At 49.0% G+C, this 13,985-nt stretch overlaps 1 protein-coding gene and 1 pseudogene across 2 annotated transcripts in view; one reads left to right on the forward strand and one right to left on the reverse strand.

Moving 5' to 3' along the window:
* Positions 1-13,032, reverse strand: part of POR (cytochrome p450 oxidoreductase) — a 58,506-nt gene extending 45,474 nt beyond the window's left edge. Inside the window, exon 1 of one of the 2 annotated variants that reach the window (XM_067705855.1) lies at positions 12,875-13,032. The gene's annotated coding sequence lies outside the window, so the exon portion shown is untranslated. The remainder of the gene's footprint in view (positions 1-12,874) is intronic. The other variant, XM_067705853.1, reaches the window with a different exon arrangement.
* Positions 1,635-2,113, forward strand: LOC137206482 (large ribosomal subunit protein uL6 pseudogene; annotated as a pseudogene).
* Positions 13,033-13,985: the final 953 nt, after the last annotated feature.

The raw sequence follows: 13,985 nt of genomic DNA on the forward strand, positions 1-13,985 counted from the left end.
GGCAGAGGGCAGGTCAGAAGAGAGCTCGGAAGGTCTGAAATGACTCAAAAAGGCACAGCAACAGATCTTCTGGGCTTTAAGAACACACAGGTTAGGACTTGGAACCCCTGCCAAACCCCAGTGCGCCTCTGTCCGCATTTTTCTACCATCAGCAGACAAGGTCAGCTCAGTCTTTGTCAACTTCCACCGGCCAGAATGGAAAGGTGATGGCCCCTCTATCCAAACTCACCTGTCTGCTCTGGCATGAAGAGTAACCTGTCCTTGTTCCAAACCATCTTAACAGGAAAATAAAACAAAACAAAATAAATAAAAACCTACCTACCTTTATTTATTTATTCCTTCACAATGATAGTATTACATCAAATTTCAAATTTCCAAATGCCTCCATTTAGTATCCCCTAGAGAAAGGGAGTGACTACTTTTTTTTTTTTTTTAATCATCTGTTGACTCTGGAAATGTGACTCTACTTTTCAGTCATATCATAGGAAACCAAGACCACTTTCCGAAAGTAATATTCAAATTTCAACTAAAAATCATGAGTTTTCTAACTAGAAGTGGTTTCACAGAGAAGGGACCATAACACTGAGGGGAACCAAAGAGCCCCATCTTTTCTTTGATTTCTCTCCACTCCACTGGATTATAAAACAGAAAACCTGGAGCAGGGGGACATAGTGAAAAGGGTGTGGGACTTGGCAGCAGTTCAGAGAACCGAACTTGGGGACCGGCTTGACCACCACCTTAGCAAATTACTTCTCACTGAGCCTCAGCCAACAAGGTGGGCTTTTAATCCCTGTTTGGCCTTTGCACAAATGATGCTTGTGGAAGCATTCCGCAAAGTATCCTAGAAATACTGATGGTGATGTTGATTTGAACACAACTGTCCAAAGTGAAATCGCCTTGAGGAGAAACACTCCACTCATATCAAGAGTGGCTCTTCCACGTTCATCAGGTAGGTCACGTGCCCAGCACCCTGCCACCTAAACGGGCGAAGACAAACTAGGTCAGGGGATGTCCCCTGCCCTTCTATGGAAAGAGACGAGACACACAGTTACTTCCTTGCCAAAATGAACAGTACAGCTCACGGTTGGGCAGAGGCTGGCTTAGGATGGCTTCTTGATGGGAGAGGGTGCAAAATGGCAGAGATGGGGGCGGGCGGGGGGAGAAGAGGATCCAGAAGGGCCTAAAGGGAAAATGGGGGCACAGGTCTAAAGAAAAATAAAAACGAGTTCAAAATTGCTCTGCCACTTACAGTTCTATGACTTTGGGCAAAACTCAACTTCCCTCAGCTGCTTTCCTATCTAAAATGGAGAATCATCATCACTGATAACTCTGAAAGGGCTACTGGGAGGATAATATGGGTAAAACTGCACAGAATGCATGGTAGGCGCTCAAAGAACCTTGGTGGATTACTTCTCTCTCCCATTCGTATTCTTCAGGGCAGAAGCAGGTTAAAATAAGCCATGTCAGGACTTCCCTGGCGGTCCAGTGGTTAGGACTCCGTGCTCTCACTGCCGAGGGCCTGGGTTCAATCCCTGGTCGGGGAATTAAGATCTCACAAGCTGTGTGGTGTGGCCAAAAAAAAGCTGTGTCCTCTCTGCATCTACTGCGGGGATGAAGCCCAGTTTTAGCAGACTATTAACACTCCAGAAAACGTGGACATCACTCTGAAGGGACACACGGTTATTGTGAAGGGCCCCAGGGGCACCCTGTGGAGGGTCTTCAATCACATTAATGTAGAACTCGGCCTCCTTGGAAAGAGAAAGAGGCTCCGGGGTGACGAATGGTGGGGAAACAGAAAGGACCTGGCTATCGTTGGCACTATCCGTAGTCACATACAGAACACGATCACGGGTGTCACACGGGGCTCCCGTTACAAGGTGTGGTCTCTGAACTCTCACTTCCCCGTCCACACTATCATTCAAAAGAATAGTCTTCTCGTTGAAATCCAAATTTTCTTGGGCAAAAAATATATCCGCAGGGTTCGGATGAGGCCAGGCGTTGCATGTTCACTACCTCAAGCCCAGGAAGATGAGCTAGTTCTTGAAGGAAGTGGCAGTGAACATGTATCAAACTCAGCTGCTTGGATTCACGAGCCACAACAGTTAAAAACAAGGATACCATGGGCTTCCCTGGTGGCGCAGTGGTTGAGAGTCCGCCTGCCGATGCAGGGGACACGGGTTCGTGCCCCGGTCTGGGAAGATCCCACGTGCCGCGGAGCGGCTGGGCCCGTGAGCCGTGGCCGCTGAGCCTGTGCGTCCAGAGCCTGTGCTCCGCAATGGGAGAGGCCACACAGTGAGAGGCCCGCGTACCACAATCAAAAACCAAAAACCAAAAAAAACAAAGATATCAGAAAAATTTTTGGATGGTATCTATGTTTCTGAAAAAGGAGTTCAGCAGACTGATGAATAGGATCTAAGTTATCCAGCTACAGAAACAACAAGTCTGTGTCTAAGCTCAGGCTGCCATAAAAAACACCACAGACTATGTAGCTTATACAACAGACACTTAATATAGTTCTGCAGGCTGGCAAGTCCAGTAGATCTACTGATCTACTGATTAGTCTGTTTAGATAAATATTTCACCCATTTTTACAGACACGTACTCGAAGACCTAAGGAACCAGAAAATCACTGAAAGTCCCACAGCCACCAACTCAAAGAGGGAGATTTAAGGGTCATACGAGACCCTCTCTGTCACTTCCTGTCACAGCTCTAGTCATCGTCTACCTGCAGACGAGCAACGGGGTGGCCCAACTCCTGGCTCATCATCGTCCCGGTTGGTTCCCAGGCTGGCCTGTCACCCCAGGTTTGGCCAGCAGGAGTAGGTGCCCTTCAGCGAAGATGGAGTCTCTGCCGGGGGTGGGGGGATGGGATGGCGGGGGGGGGGGTGGTGAGGACAGGAGCCGCACAAGGCTGCTGCAGCCAGCAGCTACACACAGTGATGGAGGCGCTGACGGAGGACGGCAGAGAGACACGTGGCCACGCACTTCCCAGGGGCCAGCTTTTATCATGCGGTCAGGCCAGACTGCCGTCAGGCTTGGGCCTTGGATGGCACTGTTTTGATCCCCAGCTCTGCCTGCATTTCGCCTTGACATTAGGTCACTGCCATGCGTTAAAGGCTGGTGTCAGTCAAGTGTGTCTGAGCACCAACTGAAGGTCATCTCCGCGATCTCTGCCTGCCGAGTCACACCATGCTTTTCAACGGTAGGATGTGGGCAGTGGGGTTATCGAAGTTCACAACAGAACAGCATGAGCGAGTCGGTAAGAACCAGACCCCATGGGGATAGAGGACTGTCTCATGGCGTCTGTAAAAGTGTCCACGATTATTACGCCACCCACACTAAACCAGGAGCTGCTGAGAGCTTTTGATTGCCTGACCATGTTCTCTTAGGGGGGGAGGAAGACAAAATGCTGGCCTGACATTACACCACGCTGTCACTTGAGGCAGGTACACTCAATCACTCGACATGCTCCCAGAGGCTGAGTTTAATGCTCTCGCTGACAGACAGGGCTGTGAACTCGGCTGCAGCCAGCAGTGGGGACACACTCGGGTCCCAGTGCATCGGCTGTGGCTTCGATTAGAAAAGACCCACATCACACAGCACGCATGAGGGAGGGGCTATGAGGACATGGGCCACAGCACCGGGGAAAGGTGTCTTCCTCCTAGCCCTGCCTTATGCCCCAAGTGATGTAATGCATAAGTTTACACGATGTCCAGTGGAGGCCAGGTGTCTCTGCCAGGCTCTTGGCCTCGTTAAGGGGACTTGGTGCTTCAAGCAGCTTTTTCCTTGTGATGCCACCAACTCAACATGTAACTTGCAGGGCTTCTGTGATGAGGAGAAGACTGGGAGGGATTGGTCCCAGACCTTAAACGCTTCAGGGCAGAGGGGACACACCATGCTCCCACTCACAGGGCGTTAGCTGAGGTTAACTTCCAGAGGGCTAAGGGATGGGAGGGTGGGGACAGAAATACGCCGTGAGCAGTGAATGTGTCTGCCGCAGGTGTGCACAACTTGCTCGAGGTGATGGGGACTCAGTAGCAGAACTAGTGAGAGTCTAGCTGCTCAAGGACTTGAGACCGATAAACCTGATTTTAAAAAATCGAGATATATTGGGAATTCCCTGGGGGCACAGTGGTTAAGAATCCGCCTGCCAAGGCAGGGGACACAGGTTCGAGCCCTGGTCCGGGAAGATCCCACGTGCCACAGAGCAACAGAGCCCGTGTGCCACAACTACTGAGCCTGCGCTCTAGAGCCCACGAGCCACAACTACTGAGCCAGCGTGCCACAACTACTGAAGCCTGCACGTCTAGAGCCCGTGCTCCGCAACAAGAGAAGCCACCCAAATGAGAAGCCTGTGCACTGCAACGAAGAGTAGCCCCTGCTCGCCGCAACTAGAGAAAGCCCGTGCGCAGCAATGAAGGCCCAATGCAGCCAAAAAAATAAATATTAAAAAAAAATCGAGATATAATTCATGCCCCCCCCACCCCAAATTCACCATTTTAAAGTGCACGATTCAGTGGTTTTCACTATGTTCACCCATTGCACAAGCAGCACAATTAGCTAACCCCAGAACATTTTCATCACCCCCGCCCCCCAAAGGAAATCTCTGTACCCATCAGCAGCCACTCCCACCCCTGTTGTGCCCCACCCCCTCTTTGCTCTGGACATCAGGAAACTCGGGACAAATCGAAACAGCCTTGAGCAGCCATATGCTATCTTATCCCTAGGTCCCCACCTGCCATCGTATCTACTTTTTTCTAAATAAATACTAATTGTAACAGCCGTTACCAGGTATGAAGCATTCACACTATGACTTTCTACTACTTAATGTTCTCCTTACAGCAACGCTCTGAGGCACAGGAGCTGTAATTAGCACAGAGATTAGAGTGCCTTGTCCAAAGTCAGGGAGCTGATAGGCGTTAGAAGCAGGATTCAAACCCAGACCCACTGGCGTCAGAGCCACTCAATCATCCATTTGCATGCCCTTCACCACCTTTTTAGAACAAGGCCAAGCTGTAGACAGAAGCCGCCTCACTGCCTGGCCTGGGATTCATCTGGCAGTTTAAGATCCTGACTATACCATCAGGTGACAGCATTGCTGGGCTGGTGTCTGGCTGGGGCTGCCCTGCATTTCAGTAGCCCTCATGCTCAGGAGGCCTGGCATGACGCAGTGCTCACCATGTACCTGCTGCACGACTGAATCCACAAAAGCTCCAGGATCTCTCTTGCTCCCCACTCGGTGGTACAGAATGCTGGCTGGGAGCACTGAGCCATAACCAGTGCTGCCTTCTGAGAACTCCCGGCTCTGCCTACAGTCACCCGATCAGGGGCAAGAAGCCAAGCCAGGCTTTCCAACTTTCACGGCAAAATAGCTGGACACAGCGTGGAGGATGCGCTGAGAGCCTCGGGGCCTCCACTGTGGACTGCCTGCCTTCCACCTCTGGCAAAGGGTCTCTCCGTGCTCGCTCTCCCAGACTCCCCTGCTCTACCCCTGCCTGATAAAATAGACCACTCTGGGTCTATTCTCTGGCTCCCATCTCCAAAGAGCTGCCCTGACACTATTATAAGGGAGTCTGAAGTTCGCTGCCTTTACCGCAGTGGGTTCCAGAAAGGGTGACTTGTGGTCACACTCCTCTGTTCTTTAGAACATTCCCTCCACCCTGGCCTAAGCCACCTATCTAATCCTGTCGACCTTGTCCACACACAGTGCAGTCCCAGCACCTCACAGGGGGCCTGGTACACACGAGGGGCTCTTCAAACGCCTGCTGAGTACGGAGGCTGCTGCCCGGTGCCTTACTCAGTGACTGTTATACGAAGCCCCAAGGAAAAGTGCTTCCTTTTTTCCATCACGTTTGCTGTGAATCCTGTCCTTCTTTCCTTGCCTTCCACGAGGCTCTGAGATGAATTCTGTGCTCCATCACAATGACTTCCCTTGACTGTCTTTTGGTAAAACTACCTGCCTCCTGGGGCCTTCTCTCAATTACTAGGTTCTTGGTTTTGCTGAGGAGGGTGTGGGCCTTGAAATTCAACCAACCTAAAATAAAACCCAGTTGAGCCATGAAAAGAACATGGGCCTTGTAGGTAGACAGACCTTGGTTCAAACCCCAGATGTGCCACCTCCACACCACGGGACCCTGGGCACGTCGCTTACTCTGCCTCGGTCTCCTTGCTGACCATCCTCTCACATTGTTATATGATCACCACATGAGATATGAAACACCTGACATACAACAGACACTCAAAGGTCAGATTAGATCCCTTTTATTCATTTCATGAGAATTTTTTAAATAAACAAATTTATTCATGCTTTTGGCATCCAGGTACCTGATCTAGAAATATCCAGAAAGACATAGTATACTATGATGGAAGGGCAGTACACAAGTTCTTTCTCTCCTTCAATTAAAAAATAATTATTGAATAAACTATCAGTGGCAGGAGGAACTTGAAACATTTAAAATTTCACACCTAGATGGAAACTAAAATCCTACAAAAAGTTCATATTGTATCTTAGAATAATCTTTAAAAACATAGATCAGACCCGATATTGGCACCTCAGTCAATATGCAGGAGAAAGCTGGGCAGTACACCTGGGAGAAGAAGCCATAAGCACCCACGCGCCACTCATCCAGCTAGTGTTTCTGAGGGCCTGCTTCCTGCCTGGCACTATTCTATGTGCTGGCCTACACTCGCAGAAATGAAGGGACTTCTCTGTTCTCAACGAATCCACATTCCTCTCCAACCCCCATATTGCCATTAGAGATGGGGAGAATAAGACTCATTTTATTATAAGCCACTTCCATATTCTGGGTGGAAGCAGACGGAGAAGAAGGAAAAATAAACAGAAAACAGTAAGAGTGACTGTAAATTCTTTTTTTTTTTTTTTTTTGTGGTACGCGGGCCTCTCACTGCTGTGGCCTCTCCCACTGCGGAGCACAGGCTCCGGACGCGCAGGCTCAGTGGCCATGGCTCACAGGCCCAGACGCTCCACGGCATGTGGGACCTTCCCGGACTGAGGCACGAACCTGCGTCCCCTGCAGGGGTAGGCGGACTCTCAACCACTGCACCACCGGGGAAGCCCGACTGTAAATTCTTCAGCAAAGGAGGGTTGATAAGAGTTGGGCTTCATGAGCAATGGTACCATGGACAGATCACAAGAAGTGATGGGGTGGGGCAGGGAGGGAGAATTTTGGACTCAGGGAGGCCAATTCGAGAGCTGGCACAGCAGAAAATGACAGGGGCCACAATAAGACCACAGCAGTGGAAGGAGATTCAAAGACTAAACACTGTTGGGACTGTGTGGTGGAGGCACCCCAGCGTGAAGACAAGGGGAAAGTGGAAAATGTCTTTTGTCCTTAGAGCTTCGGGGACCAGGGGACGGCAAGGTCACTAGCAGGGGCAGAGACCTTGCTGGTGGGGGTTTCAGATAGGCCGGACGGTCTTGCTCAATGACCTTTTAGAGTTTGCAAATCACATTACATAAGGGACGGTGTCCAACATGTCCAGGTAATGCCATGTGGTTTCTTAACCGCAAAGGTTCTGAAACCAACAAACGCCCTTCTTCAAAAGACCACAGTCCCACCCGAAACCCCACTTCTGAAAGAAGCTGGGCACAACTGGCTGATCCATTTTCCTGTGTTTTCAAGAACTGCAAGCCCTGTTTTCAGTGTTGAAAACAGACCCCAAGTGACCTGTAGATACAGAGTCAGCACATCGGGTTCAGGGAAGTTGAGCATGAGTTCGTGTGTTCCTACCCAGTCCTCCAACCTTTGTACAGACCCAGCCTACCCGGCGCAGTGACGGTGTGTGCCGTGAGGATCAAAGTTATCTCAGTCACAGTGCTCTTACCTAAGCGTCAAAGGAAGAAGTGATATGAAAGGCTGCTCTGGCAAAAGGAATGGGGTACACAGGGCCACAGAAAAAGGCACTGAAGACAAAAAACTAAGGGAGATTTTTTAAAAAAATGACTAAACATCATTCTTGATGTTCACCTAGAAGCAGATTACACAACCCCACATCAGAGTATCCTCACAGAGTCCATCTTCTCCGTGATTACAACCAGGGGACAAAACTCAGCTTTTTCCGTCCTATTTTCCTACTACAGGTCACTCCCAAAGAATCCAGTTCTCTGAGAAACAGTCTACGGCTGATGGCACCACAGTCTGGCTCATCATTTTATTCTAGTTTAGCTTTGAAACATTAATTTCAGGGAAGCACGTGTACTATTCTCTCAGCTGCGTACAGACCAGAATGCCTCACCCTCCAGCACTCCAATTAAAGGATAATTCTTAGATGTTCCCCCACCACATCACCTCTTTGTAAGTAAAACAAGTAAGCCCCTATGTCAGCAGCTTTCTCCTTAAGCCACCCAGAAGAAGGACCAGGTCCCCCAGCTGCTTTGTTCACAACATCCCCGAGCGTGTTGCCATGCCAACGAGCAACAGGCATAACACAGGCTGATGAATTTGGCTCCAGTGGACCCAACCAACAGGAGCCACCAGTCCTCAAAGAGCCATGGTTTGCGCCATGGGCCTCCTCCGCCACCTTCACACACACACATCCCAGCAGGCGCACAACCAATGTAAACACCTCACTTGGGGAGGGGGTTGGGGAAGGAAAAACACTTTTAGGATGTAGAGTTCTAAAGTGGTATGACACAGATTTAGGCAGAGTAAGATTCCTAAATGATGAATTCATCCAGAGAGAAGTAAGAAAGTCCGAAAACCTAAGAAAAGAATACACTGTTCTGTGCCATATATATATATATACCTAATACAAACTTAGCTCAGAGTCTCACATAAATTTTCCTGAAATAAAAGCATCTCTGGGCTTCCCTTGCAGTCCAGTGGTTAAGACTCTGTGCTTCCACTGCAGGGGGTGAGGGTTCGATTCCCTGGTCCAGGAACTAAGGTCACATGGCACTCATGGTGCGGCCAAAAAACAAAAAGCATCTCTGCCCTTAGCAGTTAGCAACTGGCCCTAGAATTATGAATTAAAAAATGATGAGTCTTGGGCTTCCCTGGTGGTGCAGTGGTTAAGAACCCACCTGTCGATGCAAGGGACACGGGTTCAAGGCCTGGTCTGGGAAGATCCCACATGCTGTGGAGCAACTAAGCCCACGAGCCACAACTACTGAAGCCCGCACACCTAGAGCTAGTGCTCTGCAACAAGAGAAGCCACCGCAACGAGAAGCCCATGCACCGCAACAAAGAGTAGCCCCCACTTGCCGCAACTAGAGAAAGCCTGCGTGCAGCAACGAAGACCCAACACAGCCAAAAATAAAATAAAATTAATTAATTTAAAAAAAATGATGAGTCTCTGCTGGTGGGAACATAACAAGATTATCATTTTTGGAGGGAAGTTTGGCAATATCTATTGACATTTAAAGTCACCCCATTTTTACAAACACACATACTCCTCTGTACTATTTTTCTCCATCTGGAAACTGTCTCAGTGTAAGGCTATGAAGGACATTCGCTGTCTATATTGCACATTTCTGTAAGAGACTTTTTATAATGAGCATTTAATAATTTTGTAAACAGAAAAAATACATTTTTATAAAAAACAGTCATTTCTCCATTTCAATTTTCAAATGAATCTGACATATAGTAAAAAGTTAAATCTAAAATTATATCATCATTTGACAAACCATGTGTCAGAGCCATGGAGGACTTGTGTGTTATGTTCACTGCTATAGGCCTAACACCTCAAATAGTGCCTGATATATCACAGGTAATCAACATCTGTTAAATGAATACATTTAAAAGCTCAAAAATGTTCCAGTTCTTCCACTTCTAAGAATTCATTATGCAAAAATATTTGTCTAATCGCTGAAAGATAAAGAACAAGGCTAATCATTGCAGCAGAATTCAAAACAGTAAAAGGCTGCAAACAACACAATTTTTTTTCAATAATATTGGATACTGGGGTATTGTCATTTTTAAAAAGAATGAGGTTTTAAAAAAGGAATGAGGTAGATCTTTACATAGTGCTATAGAAAGACATCATGTTAAGTTATAAAAAGCAAGACTCAGAACAACATGACTAGTTTCATCTTAATTCTGTGTTTTAAATTTAAATAGTAAAAAATTCCTGCTATTTTAAGTAAAAAAAAAAAAATCTAGGTAATAAATGTTTTTATATGTGAAGAAAAATATCTGGAGAATATATACTACACCACTAGCAGTAATTTTTTTGTCTCAGTGTAAGGCTATGAGGAATGTTCACTATTATATTGAGTATTTCTATAAGAGTTTTTTTTTTTAACATCTCTATTGAAGTATAATTGCTTTACAATGTTGTGTTAGTTTCTGCTGTATAACAAAGTGAATCAGCTATACGTATACATGTATCCCCATATCCCCTCCCTCTTGTGTCTCCCTCCCACCCTCCTTATCCCAGCTCTCTAGGTGGTCACAAAGCACCGAGCTGATCTCCCTGTGCCACGCAGCTGCCTCCCACTAGCTATCTATTTTACATTTGATAGTGTATATATGTCCATGCCACTCTCTCACTTCATCCCAGCTTACCCTTCCCCCTCCCCGTGTCCTCAAGTCCATTCTCTACGTCTGTGTCTTTATTCCTGTCCTGCCCCTAGGTTCTTCAGAACCATTTTTTTTTTTTTAGATTCCATATATATGTGTTAGCATACGGTATCTGTTTTTCTCCTTCTGATATAAGAGTATTTTTTAAAATAATGAGCACTTAGTAATTTTGTAAACAGAATAAAATCTATTTTTATAAAAAGTCATTTCTCCATTTCACTTTTTTCTCATTTTAATTTTTAAATGAATCTGACATGTAAGTTAAATCCCACAGCACTAACCTGAGGTCCCTGGGCCTGGGGTGCCTTGGTGAAAGGCACACAGTGCTAGTGCCTGAGCTGGGACTCAGGTCCCCTGACACCACACCCTCCACCCCATCCAGGGCTCTCCTCCTTCCTAAAGCATGAGGAAGCAGATGTTGCCAGGGCAGCTGGGCCCTCTGGAACCATGAAAAGTCCCACAATTACAGAAGCCTCTATTAGGGGGGAAAAAAAAAGTTGCTTAAGAGCTACATTTTTATGAACTTGAAATGTTCCATGAGTTTAACAAGTAAATGTTCTGGATTTGCCAAGCAGTTCTGATTTCAAATAGTCTATCTCCTAAGTACGCGTGAACTTTATTGAACTCGGATCCTAATGTTCAAAGGGTTAAGGAAGGATCAATTCAGAGTCACCGGCATGTCCTAAAATGTAAGGCTTGTCTGGCAACAAGCACCTCATACATCTCATGAATTGTTTACAAACTCATGCCACTCAGGAGTTTCGCCTGCCTTATTCATGCTGACTGCAGTCAAGGTTGCTACTTCCAGGTGCTGAAGTACATTCCTTTCACCTCAAACCTACCTGTAACGTTTTCAAGTGCTAGACACGAAGGATTTGGGAGAGTTACGATCACTCTGAAGTTTTCAACACTACAACCCAACTGGAAGCCAATATTCTGTTCTCTGAAATGCAGACCACGTTTTTAGACTTTATTAAACTAGGTGGTATGAAAGCCATGAGAAGCTCCAGAACTGACCATTCTCTCGAAAGGAAAATGAGAACTCCGTAGAGGGACACAAAGAAAAGAAAGTGGTTTCTTCTGGGTGCACTGCTTTACTAACCGGGACGTTTGGACTTTTTTCCTGATCAAGTCAAGCCCACAACCACTCAAAGGGGACTTGTGTAGACAGAACTTGTCAGTGGTTGATGAATCAATGCTTTCTCCCCAAACAGGTAGGCCTGTGAATTACAGCATTGCACAGTGAGGACACTGGATCCCAGAGGGTTAGTTAACTGCTCAGCTTACGTGGAATGTCACAGTTCTCAATGTCACCCTCCGAGACCCTCTCTTCTGAACCTCTGAACCTCAACCCTGTGGGGGCCTACAGGGTGGGCTGTTATCACCATCTGGGCTACTGAGTAGGAAACAGAGGCTCCAAGAAGTTGTGTCCTGCCAAGATGCCAACGTTCCAACCGAGGACTACCCATTCCAGACCTGTCTCCCTTGGTCTTAGCACTATTCCCTACTTCGGCCAAGCTCAGAAGGAAGGCTGTATTTTGTCGGTCTAAGAGAGGAGGCAGCCACGTTCTTTGAAATGGCCCCAAACTTCTCAGTACTGGTCACCGGCTCACGCAATGGTGACTCTCATCGAGAAATGAAAAGCAAAAAGTCGAGGTCAAGTGCCCCCGCCGCCCAGAAGACCTCCACCTCTTTCCCAATTGCTCCCACGAGCTAAGGGTGTCACGGTTGCCCAGCAGAGCCCGGCAGAGCACCTGCCAAGGCACCTGCCCGCGAGGAGCACTATCCCCCAGGGATGCCGCCGACACGCAGAACGTTTCCCAGGAGAGGCCGGGCTGGCGGGCTCGACTGAGCCCACCTGATGCTGCGAGATCAGATTCGGGTCCCACCCACACTCATCGAGCGCGTCCTACGTGAGTGAACCCAATAAGTGGCCGCCTCCTGAGGCCCACTGTACAGACGGGGAACCTGAGGCTCGGAGAGGAAAAGTGGCTTAGCCCAAGGGTGGCGGCGTGGGGTCTGGAGCCCTCTCACGCCGAGACCCGAGCCTCCGCCGAAGGGCCGGTAGGGCGCCTTCGGCTGTGGAAACGACGACCCTCAAGCCTCCGCGAGAGGTCAGCTCGAGGGGAAGGGCCACCCTAAGAAGGGCCGAAATGGGAGCCGCGCTTTCCGCGTCTGGCGAATTGGGCAGTGACCCGGCCCAAGAGCCCGCCCCCATGCCGAGGGCCAGGGCGGCCGAGGCGGCCAGAAGGCGTCGGGCCCCGGAGCCCGGGCACCCAAAGTCCTGGCGACCGGACCCCGCCAACCCAGCACCAGCGAACGCACGTACTCACCACGGTCGGCCGGCTGCAGTACGGACACCTGAGCAGGACGCAGGCCCACACCACTGAGGCGCTACCACCGCCCGCGCCGGCTGCGGGGGTGGGAGCGTGGCCGACGGCGGCGCCGCTCCGCCTAACCCGGCCGTGCGCTTGTTTCTGGGGCCAGGCTTCCCCCCTGCGAATCCGCGCTCTTGGTACGGCCCTGAAGGCCACGCCCCCTTAGCGTCCCAGCTCAGCAGAGGGACCCCGGAGCTCCGCGCTTAGTCCCGGAGGGGGCGGGAGTGCCCTCACGCCTTTGACAGTTCCGTGGGGGCAGTAGCCGTGAGCCGCGCCTTCTGGCCTCCTGCTGCCGGCCGCCGCTCGCGTGTGTTCGCGACTCTTGCTCCTCCACGATCCTCAGTGCCCTCGCCTGAAAATGGCGAACCTGCATGAACAGAGTGTCGGGGTCCCTCCAGCCTGGGACTGGAATGCTGGCCTGCTTGGGTCGGGGGGCAGGAAGTGAGCAGGCAGGGGACAAGGACTGGACCGAAGAGGCAGGAGGGGGCAGAAGGCACTTCAGGTTTGGAAAGATAGGCTGTGTTGGTCGGGGGTAAGAAGCTCACCTTTTCCTCCTGCCGTGGTTCCTATATTACAGGATTATGAGGATTAGATGATATAACTCATGTTCATAAATAATTTAGCTCAGTGCGATAGTAAGTGCTCTAGAAATGTAAGTTGTTGTTGTTGTTGTTATTATTATTACAGGCTCTGCTGCGAATTCCTTTTGGAACAGTGGGCAACTCACTTCGTTCAGAACCCGTTCTCCATCTTTAAAAATGGGACCCACCAACGACAACAAATTACTTTGAAAATACTAAAGGCCTATATAAGGAGAGGATTATTCCCATGGCCCCAGTTTTAGGGTTCCATCGTTCCAGTCTGTCAGGAACATGTCTGATTCACCCCATTGAATCAGTCCCTCCAACAGGTTGGATGAATGCAGTAGCCCTCAGGGTGGGGTGTACCCCTGTCTAACTAAGCGACTGAATGTGTAACTCCTATGCTAGGCCCTCAAGAGAGCAGTAGGGAAATTCATCCCCCAGATCTCTGATACTCCCTGTCACCTTTTCACCACCTTGCTGAA

Source organism: Pseudorca crassidens, chromosome 15 (assembly GCF_039906515.1).
Source record: "Pseudorca crassidens isolate mPseCra1 chromosome 15, mPseCra1.hap1, whole genome shotgun sequence".
Lineage (NCBI taxonomy): Eukaryota > Metazoa > Chordata > Mammalia > Artiodactyla > Delphinidae > Pseudorca > Pseudorca crassidens.